Source organism: Chiloscyllium plagiosum, chromosome 17, assembly GCF_004010195.1.
Source record: "Chiloscyllium plagiosum isolate BGI_BamShark_2017 chromosome 17, ASM401019v2, whole genome shotgun sequence".
In the NCBI taxonomy this organism is placed as follows: Eukaryota; Metazoa; Chordata; class Chondrichthyes; order Orectolobiformes; family Hemiscylliidae; genus Chiloscyllium; species Chiloscyllium plagiosum.
Genome location: NC_057726.1, coordinates 59,100,884 through 59,117,565, shown reverse-complemented (window position 1 = coordinate 59,117,565; position 16,682 = coordinate 59,100,884). Strand labels below are relative to the sequence as shown.

The window sequence follows — 16,682 nt, the reverse complement described above, 5'->3', positions numbered from 1 at the left end:
CCCTCCCTCCACAACCTTTAATCCACTACTAATTAAAAATCTGTCTAAAATCAGATATGGAAGGTTTGAGTTAGAAAGGAAGGCAAAATAGGCTGGGTCTTTTTTCACTGGAGCGACTGAGGTTGAAAGGCGATTTGATAGAAGTTTAGAAAATAATGAGATAAAGTTAATGGTAGTTTGTGTTTTCCCTAGGATGGGGGATTTCATGTCGAGGGGGCACATCTTGAGGAGAGAGTTTTAAGAAAGAAATTAGGCTTTTTATACAGAGAGTGGTTCGTGTGTGGAATGAACTTTCTGAGAAAGTGGTGGATGTGGGCACAATTACATCATTTTAAAGACATTTAGATAGATACATGAATAGGAAAGGTTTGGAGGGATATGCTCCAGGAGCAGGCAAGTTTGGAATTACGCTAGGCATGGACTGGTTGGATCAAAGGGTCTGTTTCTGTGCTGTATGACTATAATAAAAAACGCTTGAATCACTGCTTTACTTGATCTTTTTTTAAAAAGTCTAATTTGTGTATACAGAGCACAATTTTAAAATTTTATTGATAATACAAAATTTTGAATTGTTTTGAACTGTGAGGATAGAGATACACCTCAAAAGGACTTTGCTTGGTGTAAAAGGCAACATGCAGTAGGTAAATATTAATGCAGAGCATGAAGTGATACATGTTCTCAAAGAAAAGGGAGAACAAAGATTTGAGATACAGTTTCAAAGAGATACAGAATGGGTAATATGTGTGCAGATTACTGAAGGTAGCAATGCTAGTTGTTAAATTGATTAAAAAGGAATAAGTGATCACAAGCTTCATACATAGGGTTATAGAGTTTAAAAGCCAGGAGGTTTTGTTGAACCTTGATTAAATGTCTGTTGAGTTAATTGTGCACAACTCTGAATGTCACACATCAGGAAGGAAGAATGTAAATTGCAGAAACAATTTATGATTTTTTCCCCAAGAATTACATGAATACATTGGAGAAGTTGAAAGTGTTCCACTTAGAGATTGAGAGGAAATTTGATATAGACATTCAAAATCATAAGGGATCTGTATGAAGGAAATAGAGAGAAACCGTTCCCAGTGGCAGAAGAGTCATAGAGGATATTGACTTATGGTGAACTAAGCAAATGTAACATAAGAACAAACATTTCCAGTTTTTAAAGGATCTGAAATGCACTGCCTGAAAATGTAGCGGAGGCAGACTAAATTATGACTTTTAATTAAGAATTGGATTTTTTTAAAAAAATTAATTGATGAGAGTGTCACTGGCTAGGCCACCATTTATTATCCATTACTAATTGCCCTTGAGAAGATAGTAGTGAGCTGTCATCTTGAACTGCAGCTTTGGCGTTAACTGTGCCCACAGTGCTGTTGGGGTTTTCCAGGAATTTGATCCAGTGTTAGGGAAAGAACAGCAACATAGTTCCAAGTCATGGTATTCTGTTTGGAGGTGAATAGGAAATTGGATAATTATCTCAAGAGAAATACTTGCAGGGCCTTATTTGGGGGGGGGGGGGGGGAGGGAGTGAAGGTAGTAGGACTAGATGAGATACCCCTTGCAGAGAGTCAGAATGGACATGACCTCTTTCTGAGATGTCCCCACTTTACGATGATATGATTCTTAGACAAGCCATTTTAGTAACGAATGTTCGCTGATAAACTATCGCAGTTCATTAACTTCATTAAAAAGGAAATATTGCACTGCCCATCCACCCCTCCTCCCACACATCACACACACAAAACCATACATTTCAGATCTCTGTGCAGGAAAAATCAACAGCGACTCTGACAACTCGAACAATAGCCTGGAAGTCTGAGCGCAGGCGCAGTTGAATAATATGGGATCCCGCTTGGTGATTGGTTGTGATGACGTCTGGACGCGGAGCTGTTCAGCAGCTGGGTGGTGCTGTAATTGGAGAGAAAGAGACCGACAGAGAGAGAGAGAGAGCAATGCATAAGCTGACAGTGGGAGAAGCAGCATTACTAGAAGGATAAAGCTGTATGAGACATTGGCTTTGTTCAGCCGCAGTAGAACGTATCTATTTTCCACCCAGGAAACTAAACCAGAGACTTGTTGTATGCAACCACAAAAAATATATATAGGATCCGGTTGCACACACCCAGAGAATGAAAGCAAGGACTGGGTCAACCACTACTAATGTGCGAATCACTAGCTGCATTCAATCACAGAAATTACAGATAGGACTGACTGAATACAGCCACAGATAATATACCAGCATTGGTTCAGCCTCTAAGTTGCATCAGGGACTGGCAGTTACAATCCCGCCAAACATACCAAGGACCTCGGTCGAGGAAATAAATGTAAACCTGACAGCTGCAGCCACAGTAAATACGAGCATCAGGGATTGACTCAGCTGGTGAGTCGGAACAAATAAATCGGTAAAGGCTGGATTTCGAATTAGTAAGTACAACTGTCTACCTCTTGTCAAACGTATACTTAGCGTTAAGATTCCTTCTAGGGTTTTATTGCACGGTAGCTGGACCAAAGATGAGTTTTTCACAAGGTACTGTCATACTTATAACTTAATGTATACTCTTCTAACCTGCCTATTACTTTTCATTGTAATCGCTTAGATAAAGAGGATAATACTGCTCAGATAGTATCTGATACAGTTTTTATTGTCCATAAGGACAAGTAGCTGAAAATGTGGTGCTGGAAAAGCGCAGCAGGTCAGGCAGCATCCAAGGAGCAGGAGAATCGACGTTTCGGGCATAAGCCCTTCTTCAGGCTTATGCCCGAAACGTCGATTCTCCTGCTCCTTGGATGCTGCCCGACCTGCTGCGCTTTTCCAGCAACACATTTTCAGCTCTGATCTCCAGTATCTGCAGTCCTCACTTTCTCCATAAGGACAAGTAATCGAGCACCTTTAAAACACTTATTTGCATTTACTAGAATACATTTTTTGAAACCTTGGGCACATACACGTAACTGAGAGATTGGAATTAAAGATTGAAGTAACGTCTTTCTGAAATTGTGTTAACGGAGGTTTGGAGCACTGTAAAAAGTCTATCTTTTCAGACTACAGTTTTGATTTATAATAAATCCCCGTAAAATTGTCCTATTGTTTCTGGAGAAATGGCAGATCTGCATCCAGAATGCAAATACTACTTCCCGAATTTCCCTCCCGCGTATGTTATTAAATAAAAAAGATCAATATCTAGTGCGATTTCCATTTTACTGCTATGTTAGGACGTGGCAAATGAAATGTTTGCTTTAGACAGCGGGAATCCAGGACTGCTCCATGTTCAGTAGGCGGAAGACTGTCATGTGCAGTGTAGTAGTTACCTTACGTGCGATATCCAACATAATGTTTAAGATACGTAGCGATTAGGGTGTGTCTGTTGGTCCCTGGGTATTTTGGTCAATTGCGTTTGTGTACGCGTAGTTCTCTGATCCGGTCCCTGAAAAATTCTGTTTGTCAAATAGAGGGGCAGAATGGAGAATTAGTAATGACCATTCTTCAGTAGCGACCTGGAGGAACATTGGATGAGGGCATCACTACAGTATAGGTCTCCGGGACGAGTTGTCAGTTTCAAGAGTCAGGGAACTAATAGTGTTAATGTTAATGCTTGCCTACTTTCTGTCTCCCTCATTCTCTCTGCTCACCACCATAGCTTCCATACACGCACACCCTATTCTTTGGTATTTCTCACTCTGTTCTCCCTTTGTTCCTCACTCATTTTATGTTTGTAATTTGTTTCTATTCCTCACCTCTCGAGATCTGTATTCGTTCTATATCATACCTGCCGACTGACTACTATTATTTCTACAAGTGTGTACATTTCAAACCCCTCACTACCCTTCCTCCCTTTGCCTACTCCACCCATCCTCTTGTCCTCCTCCCCATGCCTTCTCTTTCGCCTTACTTGCGCCCCCGCCCCTTTGTAAGCTTACCTTTTCTATTCCCCTCCCTCCAGTTCCCTTACCAGTTCTCCTCTCCCTCCCCATCCCCTCCCCGCTCCCCTCCCCTCCCCATTCCTCTCTCCACCTCTGCTCTCTCCTTTATCCCCGCCTTCCCCCTCGGTGTTATGTTTTCCCCCTGCATCTGGGTGCCGCGGAGATGTTTTCCCTCAACACTTGAAATTGATTTGATACCAGTATTTTATTGATCAGTGTTGTCCACAGGCCATCCTATTACTATCGCTGTCAAATTATGCAATACCTGCTTTGGGGTTTTCTCGGAAGCAGCAGCTTCTTTGAGTCACGCCTGTTCTGTAAAGTACTTGGGATCTTTCCTGCCCCAGAGTGACTGTTTTTTATTGGCCCCAAAGGACCAGAACCTGGTCTCAAACTACCATTGTACGCAATTTTCGAGAAACAGTGCTGCTCTAAGAAAATTAATAATTGTGTTAGTGATGATTACCGCAATTAGCACCAACACTATTAGTTATTTTATCACCACCACTGTGATTTGATTGCCCTGCTAATGTGACAAAATTACTAACGCTGACGATCCTGACATACTGTTTTATCCGGAGATGCACTGATTTCTACTGCCCTTTGACCCAAGCGCTGTTTCGACATTCGGACCTCGCTGAACCTGGATCTGGTCCCGAGGACGTGGAGGTACAATCGGACTCTTCTGCGAAGCTACGTGAAATGTTCCTGACCTCCGTTTGCTTTCTCACCCTTCGTGCGTTTCCTTAGTACTGTTTGCTGCCACTTGGTCACACCTTCTTTGTGGCTTTGTTGCCGACAGAAGGGAGAAGGAAGAGGGTTAAGAGGTTGAAGAATGAACGCTCTGATCATCTGCATTGTTTGCCTGTAGTGGCTGGCTGTAGTTTTGCTTTGTGTTTTTTGTTTCCTCGTCTGTCTCGTTTCTCCCCCACATTTCTCTGTCTTCGCCACTCCCTCACCCATAATTCGGCTGGTGATTCCTCATTTACTCCAAGAAAGATCCATGAATGAGGCGATGGTGGTTGCAAGGGGAGGACAAAGCGTGAGAAGTGAGCTAGAAACAGGAATTTCGATGAGTCTTAGCAATTTCCTGTAGGTATGGTGCTAAAGAAATGAGAAGTGTTCCTAGGTGTATCAATTGCTGAAGATCTAATGCCATTTAAAGTAATGATTGTAAACGAAATCTTGCTTTGAATGATGAAATGTTTCTATCTTGCACGAGTGATAATACTCTGCCTTTATAACGATACTGGATCGTGTACGATATGCTTGACAAATATAGAAGGCACCATTCAAAAAGCATTTTACAATAAAAGCTATCAAATTAAAGGGCAGAACAAATAAACTATTTCAGAAAATAAAGAAAAAAATCCTGACGATCATTGAATGTCATGATAGAATGTATTCGAGATAAATTATGGAAGTGGATTATAAATCGATCGAAGGATATACTATTGAAGAAATCATGTCAGGATGGGAAGGTTGTTGTTAATTATGTATTAATTCAGTTTAATTGTACGAAAGTGGTCTCCTTAGGCAGTCCCTCATGAATGAAGATGGCTTGATTATGTACTAAAAATGAGATCTCAGGTGACTGAAGAATCTCTGTCACAGGTGAGGCAGATAGTGGTGGAGTGAATAGTAGGGTAGAATGTCCACGTTGCCACACACCACTCTGTCTGTCATGCCTGACTTGTGTTTGCAATCAGTAATGAGACTCAAAAGTGCTCAGATTTTCCCCAAGAAATCTCTCTCCACTTCATATAGTTTTGGGCAAGGGATTCCCAGATGTAGATGAGGATAGTGCATCTTTTCAGGGAGGCTTTGAGGGTGTGTCCAAAGCATTTCTTCTTCCTTCCTGGGGCTCATATGAAATCCTGTTTGTTTCAAGAGCCTTGTGTGGATGATGTGGCCTGACCAGTGGAGCTAATTGAGCATGGTCAATACTTAGATAAGGGAAGGTGATGGCTTTGTGGTATTATTGCTAGACCACTAACCAGAGACCCAGGTAATGTTCTGCGGATCCGGGTTAGAACATAAAACAATACAGCGCTGAACAGGCCCTTTGGCCCTTGATGTTGCGCTGACCTGTGAACTAATTTAAACCCATCACCCTACGCTATCCCATCATCATCCATGTGCTTATCCAAAGATTGTTTAAATCTCCCCAATGTGGCTGAGTTAACTACATTGGCAGACAGGGCATTCCATGCCCTTACCACTCTCTGAGTAAAGAACCTGCCTCTGACATCTGTCTTAAATTTATCACCCCTCAATTTGTAGCTATGACCCCTCATACAAGCTGATGTCATCATCCTAGGAAAAAGACTTTCACTGTCTACCTACCTAATCCTCTGATCATCTTGTATGTTTCTATCAAATCCCCTCTTAGCCTTCTTCTTTCCAATGACACCAGATCCAAGTCTCTCAGCCTTTCCTCATAAGACCTTCGCTTCAGACCAGGCAACATCCTGGTAAATCTCCTCTCCACCTTTTCTAATGCTTCCATATCCTTCCTGTAATGGGGTGACCAGAACTGTATACAATATTCCTAGTGTTTTGTATAGTTGCAGCATGACATTACTGCTCTGGAACTCATTCCCTCTACCAATAAAACCTAACACACCGTATGCCTTCTCAACAGCACTATCAACCTGGGTGGCAACTTTCAGGGATCTATGTCCATGAACTCCAAGATCCCTCTGCACATCCACACTACTAAGAATCTTTCCATTGACCCAGTATTCTGCCTTCCTGTTATTCTTACCAAAGTGAATCACCTCACATTTATCTGCACAGAACTCCATTTGCCACCTCTCAGCCCAATTCTGCAGTTTATCCAAGTCCCCCTATAACCTGCAACATTCTTCCACTCTGTCCACTACTCCACCAATATTAATGTCATCTGCAAACTTACTAACCCATCCACCTATGCCTGCATCTAAGTCATTTATAAAAACGACAAACAGCAGTGGTCCTAAAACAGATCCTTGTGGCACACCACCAGTAACTGGACTCCAGGCTGAATATTTTCCATCGACCATGACTCACTGCCTTCTTACAGAAAGCCTGTTTCTAATCCAACTGCTATATCACCCTCAATCCCATGCCTCTGTATTTTCTCCAAAGCTGTTGGGATTGAGGGTGATTTAGCAGATGGATTAGAAACTGGCTTTCTGTAAGAAGGCAGCAAGTGATGATGGGACCTTATCAAAGACCTTACTGAAGTCTATGTGCACCACGTCAACTGCCCTACCCTCATCCACATGCTTGGTCACCTTCTCAAAAAACTCAATGAGGTTTCTGAGACATGACCTGCCCTTGACGAAACCATGTTGACTATCTGCAATCAAATTGTTGCTTGCTGGATTATTATAAATCCTGTCTCTCATAATTTTTTCCAAACCTTTTCCTACAACATACGTAAGACTCACTGGTCTATAATTACCTGGGTCATCTCTATTGTCCTTCTTGAACAGGGGCATAACATTTGCGAGGTCCTCTGGTACTAAACCTGTAGACAATGACGACTCAAAGATCAAAGCCAAAGGTTCCAACACCTCCTCCCTAGCTTCCCAGAGATTGCTCAGATAAATCCCACCCGTCCCAGGAGACTTGTCTACTTGCACTCCTTCGAAAATTGATAACACCTCTTCCTTACTAACCTTGATTTTTTTCTAGTCTAATGGTTTCCTCCCACAGTCCAAAGATGTGCAGGTAAGGTGAATTGACCATGCTAAATTGCCCGTAGTGTTAGGTAAGGGGTAAATGTAGGGGTATGGGTGGGTTGTGCTTCGGCGGGTCGGTGTGGACTTGTTGGGCCGAAGGGCCTGTTTCCACACTGTAATGTAATGTAATCTATTCTAATCTAATATCTCGTCTCTCATTCTTTGCCTCTACGATATTCTCCGTTTCCTGAGTGAAAATCGATGAGAAATATTCGTTTAGCACCTCTCCAATCTCTACAAGGTGCACACACCACTTCCCACTTCTGTCTTTGAAGCCTGCCATGGCAGATTATAGAATTTGAATCCAGTAAAAATCTGGTATTGAGGATCTCCTGATGACCATCAAATCACTGCCAATTGTTGGAAAAATCCATCTGGTTGATTAATGACCTTCAGGGAAGGAAATCTGCCATCCTTACCTGGTCAGGCTTACATGTGACTCCAGACCCACAGAAATGTGATTGACTTTCAATTGCCCTCTGAAATGGCCTAGCAAACCATTCAGTTGTACCAATTACTATAAAGTCTCAAAGAAATGAAACCAGACAAATCATCTGGCATTGACCTAGGCACCGGAACAGACAATAGCAGAAAAAGTCCTGCCAACCCTGCAAAGTTCTCCTCACTAACATCTGGGGGCTAGTGCCAAAATTGAGAGAGCTGTCTCAAAGACTAGTCAAGCAACAGCTTGATGTTATCTGTAAGGTATGACTATGTCCCAGACAATGACCACCATCAGAGTGGGGGATTTCAATGGCCACCACCAAGAGTGGCTTGGCAGCAGTCCTACTGATCGAGCTGGCCGGGTCCTAAAGGACTGAGTCTGTGTCAGGTAGTGAGGGAAGCAACAAGAGGGAAAAGCTAACTTGACCTCATCCTTACCAATCTTCACTTACAGGATCTGTATCCCTCTATCCCCTTTATATTAATGAATTAATTTGGTTGCTTTGTGAATGCTGCTATTGTGTCTGCTTCCACTATCTCCTCTGGCAGCACATTCAAGACACTCACCACCCTTTGTGTGAAAAACCAGGCTCACACATCTCTTTTAAATGGTGCCCCTCACCTTGAATCTGTGCCCCCTAGTAGTTGACCCCTCCACCATGGGAAAAGCCTCATACTTTCCACTCTATCCATGCCATTTACAATCTTATAAACTTATATCATATCGCCCTTCAACCTTCTGCATTCCAGTGAAAACAAACCCAGTCTATCCAACCTTTCTTCATAGCTAAAATTCCACAACCAGGCAACACCCTGGCAAACCTTTTCTGTACCTTCTTCAAAACATCCACATCTTTCTGGTATTGTGGTGACCAAAACTGTATGCAATATTGCAAGTGTGGCTTAACTAAAGTTTTATAAAGCTGATGCATAACTTGCCTATCCTTGTACTCAATGCCTCTTCCAATGAATTGATTTTAATGGGGTGGTTTCAACAAGTTTAAAGACGGATGGAAATATTTTCAGTCCACATTTTGTAGATGTGTGATCAGATTTCCTTTTTTCATAAAATGGTTATTAAAGACAAAATTATGGAAAATGGACAGGGACCAGAACTGGACAATTAGCAAAGTCTGTAGAGGGGAATTTATTACTGCAAATGATTCATTCCAGATGGCTGGACAATATAGTCTCTATCAATTAGCTGATGGACAAAATGCCAAATTGCCTTTTATGCTGTGTGATGGTCCTCCTGATGTAGAAAGTTCTTCAGTTAGTTCCATTTCTTTTTGGAACATTTGACACTTTAAATACGGGGAGCAGGTTTTCCTCAAAGGTGACAGCTCAATAGATTCAGAGGGTATCATGAGACCATTGGAGAGAGAATTTAATTCAAAAAGGGAATTTGGTGTACTATAAAAGACAGTGATGGAACAGAAAGCTGACTGTCACTGTAGTAACACAGTACTCATCAAATATAGAAATCAAACTATTTAATTCCTCATGATTAGTAAGAATTAATTACAAAATCCAGACTCTAATATTGCTAAAAGGAGACAATAATTTGAAGCTATTCATCTTGTACTCACCAGACTAGGATGCAATAAACAGACTTGAAAAAAATGTACCACTTTATAAAACATGAGAAGAGGATTCTGACTGGTCAAACCATATTCGCATGGAGATGTAACAAGAACAGTTAACTGTCAATCTTAATCCTTAGACCAGCAGGTAGAAGAAATGAAGGCCACAAATAGATTCGGAATAATACTAGAGCTAGACGTCCTCATGACTATTTGTGGTTGCCAATACACTGATAACATAAAATAATAAGAGCCAAAACAAAGGGAGTTATGTTATTGAAGAAAGTTTGGAGTTTATTCTGAGGTACCATATAGTTGAATTTGTACTCAAAATAGGCTTGCAGATTGGATTTACAATGCTAAAGCAAGGCTAGGTGCTGTGGGCTTGACAGAGACGGTGGGTGATACAGATATTAATGTGCACCCTCCCACAGTTGCAAAAATAATCACTGAATCTTTTTAACTTTTTTTGGCCTTTTAATGAGAATGTACATCAATAGACATGAGTGTATTCTGCAGAATAGTAACTTTTGGAGAAAAGTCTATCTAAAACCATACAAAGAGGCAATAGATGTAGATAGAAATCTATGGAAACTAAGTAAGTGAATCTATGATATTTCCAGTGTGTGCTTTTCTTTCCTTTTGAGATTTGTTTAACTGAAAATCAACTATGTTCAATTCGAACCAAATCCTGAAATATTTTCTTCATTCAATGAGAAAGAAGGAGACAATGCCAGGAGCAGCACCAGTCTAATCCAAAAATCAGATGCCAATCTGATGAAGCTAAAAGTCTACTTGCATACTAAAAAGCAGAGTAAATTTGCTATTGTCTGTTTTAAATGATCCCACAGTCAAGGGATCAGAATAAAATTCTGCAATACTGCAGTCTTGAAAGAAGATGAATTTAACACTTAACTGGAAGTGGTCCTATAAAATATCCAACTTTAAATGAAAAGGATTCCTAGCACCTCAGTGCAAAAGACATGTCTGAAACATTTGCAACAATCTTCAGCTAAAACTGTCAGTGGATGATCTATTTTGGACACCTCCCCAAGATCACAGATGCAAGTCTTCAGCTATGCTCAGAACAAGCCACATACCTAGTCAAGCTATTCAAATACAGCTACAGCACTAATATGCACCTAACAAAGTAGAATATTTCCCAGCTATATCCTGTCCACACAAAAAAAGAAATCCAATACGGCCAATTACCCACAAATCAGTTTACTCTCAATTTCCAGCAAAATGATGAAAGACATCAAGCACCACATACTTACTAACTTACTTAATGGTGCTCAGTTTGAATTCTGCCAGGGCCCCACAGCTCCAGGATTCATTATATGCCGAGGTCAAACATGGTCAAAACAGCTGACTGGGATATCAAGGATCCCTAGCAAAAATGAACATCAGTGAGAATTAGGGGAGTGGGGGATCTCGCCATTAGTTATGTTGTGACATATCTAACACAAAGGAGACAGTTGTGTTGCTAAGGCCAAACATCATAGCCCCAGAACATCCTTGCAGGAGTTCCTCATCATTGTGTCCTTGACCCAACTATCTTCTTCTGCTTCATCAATAAAATTCTTTTAACATCAGATCAGAAGTGGGGATATTGCTGATGAATTCACAATCTTCAGCACTATTTGTGCAACTCTTCAGATGTTGAAGCAATATGCATCTGCAGCTACAATACTTAGACAGCATTTGGACTTGAGCAGACAAGAAGTGGGCAGCAGCATTCATGCTACACCTGTACCAGCGAGTGACTATCTCCAAGAAGAGAAAAGAAAAAAAAGTGAAAGAACTGCTGATGCAGAAATCAGAAAGAAAAACAGAAATTGCTGGAACATCTCAGCAGGTGTGGTAACATCTGTGGAGAGAAATCAGAATTAATTAATGTTTCCGTTCCAACGACCCTTCTTCTGAACTAAGAAAGGATAACTATCTTCCCATGATATTTGCTAACATTATGTTGCTACCACAATTGAGATTGTTAATGTTACCCCGATCAGAAACTTAGTTGAAAAAGCCATATAAATACTGTGGCTACAAGAGCAGGTTAGAGATTGGGAACTCTGAGATGCGTAAATTTCCCCCTGACTCCCCCAAAACTGTCCTTCATCGCCAAGGCACACATGTGAGATAGAATTCCTCTACTATTCTACTTTTTCTGTGATAGAATACTCTGGATGAATCCACCTCAAACAATACTTAAAAGGCTTGCAGCATCCTAGCCAAAATCTTGATTGGCACCCTATCCACCTTAAACTCGTTCACTCCCTCTACCACACAATATGTTAGGAGAATACATCAACTACAAAGTTACACAGCAGCAACTTGCCAACAACACCTTCAACAGTACCTTCAAATCTATAACCTCTACCAACGTAAAAGTTCAAGGGCCGCAGCTGTTTGGAAACACCATCATTGGATGTTCTAGCAATTGCTGGGATTCTGTTTTTTCCTTTAAAATTTATATTGATTTAATCCAAGTAAATAATGTAAATTGGTGACATCTGTATATTATGCTAATTAGGACAGCAATTTAAAGAAAAACCTTGAGAACTGGAAAATATGTACAGGAGTGGAATTATGATGAATGAAATTTCATATAAATAAGAGTAAATTGTCATATGTCGTAGAACAAAATGGCCAGTGCAAGTTATCTTGTGAATGGTGAACCAAGTTTGAAATTGAAAGGAGATTCTGGGCATTTAGTATATCTGACATTGCTGCTCCACAATTATTCAATCAACAAAACCAATAGACTGTTGAATAATTGAATTAGAATAGAAAATAAAATGAAAAAAAAGCTCATATAAAAAAAAGCTTCAATATACAGTGTTCTGGTTTCTCCACACTTTGAATATCATGAAGACAGTTAAGACGTAAAGCACAAGGCTGATTTTTGACATCAGGTGACAGTTATAAGGAGAGACCAGAATTTTGGTGCATTCCAACTTAAAGTGAGGTGACCATATTGAGGTATATGAAATAGCATCAGTATAGGTAATGTAGATTCAGAAAATTACTTCAAACTAAACTTTCAGTAGAACAAGAGGTTACTGGTTCATGCTAGTCAAAACTTTGAAGATTAAAAGTAGGAGTTTTCCATATGGAAAATGAACCCATGCATTAAATTTCCAGGAAGGGTAGTGTCAATGAAAATACTGAAATAATTTAGGAAATAATTGAATAATTTCTTTGGTGGGGAATTACAGGATCATACTGGAAGGATGAGCTAAGGTGACCTTCCTCATCAAAAACGGCTGTTATGCTATGATGATTACAAGTCCCACTCTATAAAATGAGCACTTAACTGTACACTGATACTTTGGTGCAGGACTGGTTGAGTAGATTATTGTCAGAGACATCATTTTTGGCATGTGATGTCAAATTAAAGCCCTATCTATTCATTTAGGTGAACATTAAAGACTCTATAGCAGTTTTAAAACCTGCTTTTATGTCTGTAAGTTAGTTTCCAAAATACTGGTCAATGTAAAATGCCAAGACTTCACAAGACTGATCATTTAAAAAACCCAGTGATTTTTAATGGATCTTCTCAGTTACAAGCTTAGTAAGCCTATATTCATATATATCTATATATTTATATGTAGTACATACATAGCTTGTTGTCAACACACTAGAGGAATCTGTAGGGGTTACTGCAACATACAGACATCAAAGCACCAAAGTTGAACACTTAATTCTCCTCGCGATTTAGCCAACACTCTTTCTTTTCCATCAAAAACAAATTAATTGATCATTGATTGCATTGCTAAATGTTAGATCGTGCTGTGCAAGATGGCTGTTGCGTTTCTTAATGTGGGAGTTTTGTATTTTAAAGTAATTCATTGTACATTAAACTTTTAGATGTCACAAGACATTTAATCAGGCATTACTTAAAGCTTTTACTTTTCTAAACAAAATCAATGTGTGGAATCCTAATATTTATGAGATACTAATCTTTAAAATGTCGTTCAGCTTTGAAACTTTTATGACAATGAATATGAATTGTACAATGAAAATGGTTTGTTCTATTGATTGATTTCAGTGATGTAGAGACCTGCCATTGTGCTTTAAAAATTCCAGGAAATAAAATGGCATAATCATTCACCTTCACTTCTAAAGAACCTGTCCTCTCATCTCTATCCTGTGCAACATCACAAATTTTCAGCAATGCCTAAATATGGATTTTTGTTATTTGTGAAATGGAACCTTTGTATGATTTAAGACCTTCTTCTTTTACAGCCACTTACTAAGCAAAGCACCAAAACTGTGAGAAATCAATAGGTTCCATAGATTGTTCAAATAAACCACAAACTCTATTGTAAATATGAGTACTGGACTAGTAAATATGATCAGTTCCTTTAGAAATTCTTACAGGTCTGTGATTTAGTGGCAATCTATTATAAGGCATGTTCCAGGACTACACCATGGAAAAAGGCTTAGAGATGAGACTTCAAGCTGTTTTAAAATTTTGATTTTCCTGTTTTTCATATCTGGCATTGTATGGTTTGTATTTTGTATGGTTTTTAGAACATATTTTCTACTTTGCACCCAAAATAATGTATTCTTGTTATCATGGACAACAGAAGCAGTTGATGTTTAAGGTAGTTGCAAAGGGGGCAGGATAAACTGCACTGCATGTGGAATCACTTTCAGTGACTCACATTAACAGAGGTGAATAAAAACAAAACTAAGACAAAGTGATGAACATGCTAGAAAACAAAGGATGACTGACACTGGAAGTTCTAGCAGGAGTTCTGAAGAAGGGTCACTGGACCTGAAATGTTAACACTGAATTGTCTGCAAAGGTGCTGCCAGACCTGCTGATCTTTTCCAGCAATTTATGTTTTTGTTACAGGTGGAAAGTGCAAAATTGCATTATTGTTATAGAATGTTCTGTCCTGAGCTCATATTGCCCTTCCAGATAAGTCATATCCTTTTTTAGAACGGATAGACTGAGAAGAAGCTTTTGCAAATGTTGTTTGACCAATATATAGTTCTCTGATGTTGAGAGCTGAAAAGGATAGAACCAAAATATCCAAAGAATCTACTATCCACTTCTATTGACTTACTAACTGTGAACATTTTCATCATAGACCATTGAGGGAGGCCAATCAGACCATACAGTCTATACCAGGTCTTTGCAAGATCCAAAACTAATCCTCCTGCTCTCACTAGTTACCTTGTGAGTCCTTCTGCTTAAAATATTTATTCAATTTTCTTTTCTCTTTTTTGGACAGCACAGTGAAATAATGGTTAGCACTGTTGCCTCACTGCGCCAAGCCCCGGGTTTGATTCTAACCTCGGCAACTCACATTCTCCCTATCTCTGTGTGGGATTCTGCTGGGCGATTCGGCTAAGTGGAATGGCCATGCTAAATAGCCTCGTAATGTCCAGGGATGTGCAGGCTAAGTGGATTAGCCATGGTAGGTGTGGGGTTGTGGGGGTGGGGTGATGGCAGTTCTGGGTGGAAATCTCTTCAGAGGTTCGGTTCAGACTTGATGGGCCAAATGTTCTTTATCTGCACTGTATGGATTCTATGATTCTATAAAGTATTACACGACTTCTGCCCTAACAATCGCTGGTGTTATAATACACAATAGTTTTCTCCCCCTACTTTTTTCACCTGCTTCGCAACTATTTCAAATTGTTGATTTCTCATGATCATTAATTCCTCAACCATAGGAAGTAATCTTTCCTAATTTATCCTAGCAGAACCCTTCACAATGCAAAACAATTTTATTAAATTTCCATTTAAACTTCACCACTCCAGGGGTACAACAAAAGTGCTTATATTGTTTGGTAAACATTCCAGAGGCCTTATAATTTGGAGCCATTTACATGTTTCAGAATCGAGTAGGATCTGAAGCAGTGGACTTTAAATTTAATAAAAGAACTGCAGATGCTGGAAACTAAAACAGAAATTGGTGGTGAAACTCGGCAAGTTCAGCAAGAGACTAGAGTTAACATGTCGATTCTAGTAACTCTTCATCAGTATGTGGAAAGACATTTTTTTGTGGGCAAATTACATTAGGGCAGTTGAAACATAATGCATAATTCTCCTGATAACATTTGCATCCACAATGTTTTTGGTCATTAAGAGCCTAATGTTTCAATAGACAATAGACAATAGGTGCAGGGGTAGGCCATTCAGCCCTTCGAGCCTGCACCGCCATTCAATATGATCATGGCTGATCATTCCTAATCAGTATCCTCTTCCTGCCTTATCTCCATAACCCTTGATTCCACTATCTTTGAGAGCTCTATCCAACTCTTTCTTAAATGAATCCAGAGACTGGGGGTCTCCACTGCCCTCTGGGGCAGAGCATTCCACACAACCACCACTCTCTGGGTGAAGAAGTTTCTCCTCATCGCTGTCCTAAATGGTCTACCCCGTATTTTTAAGCTGGTTCGGCACTCACCCATCAGCGGAAACATGTTTCCTCCCTCCAGAGTGTCCAATCCTTTCATAATCTTATACGTCTCAATCAACTCCCCTATCAGTCTTCTAAAAACAAGGGTATACTAGCCTAGTCACTTCAGTGCCACTATGTCGAGGATAAATATGAGATGGGCATCTCTAACATTGTGAAAGCTTTGTGACTACACTTCATAATGTAGATCAGCATGCTGTACAACATGTTGGGCAATGTTCTGATGCAGCTTATTCCACTAACCTTGTTTTGTCAGGTATTTTCTCCCCCATCCCATTTTTGTCTGAATAATAGCAAGTAGTTAAATAGGTGATTGGGGTTAATTGACTGATTAACTGTGTGTAGGTACAAAAGGAGCAGTTGTAGTGTAGGTAAAAACAATGACTGCAGATGCTGGAAACCAGATTCTGGATTAGTGGTGCTGGAAAAGCACAGCAGTTCAGGCAGCATCCGAGGAGCAGTAAAATCGACGTTTCGGACAAAAGCCCTTCATCAGGAATAAAGGCAGAGAGCCTGAAGCGTGGAGAGATAAGCTAGAGGAGGGTGGGGGTGGGGAAAAAGTA

At 40.1% G+C, this 16,682-nt stretch overlaps 1 protein-coding gene across 2 annotated transcripts in view; it reads left to right on the top strand.

The window, feature by feature from the left end:
• The first annotated feature begins 1,914 nt into the window (after window positions 1-1,914).
• The window catches only part of smpd3 (sphingomyelin phosphodiesterase 3), a 285,032-nt gene continuing 270,264 nt past the window's right edge, over window positions 1,915-16,682 (top strand). For both annotated transcript variants that reach the window (XM_043707230.1, XM_043707232.1), the window contains exon 1: window positions 1,915-2,424. The gene's annotated coding sequence lies outside the window, so the exon portion shown is untranslated. The remainder of the gene's footprint in view (window positions 2,425-16,682) is intronic.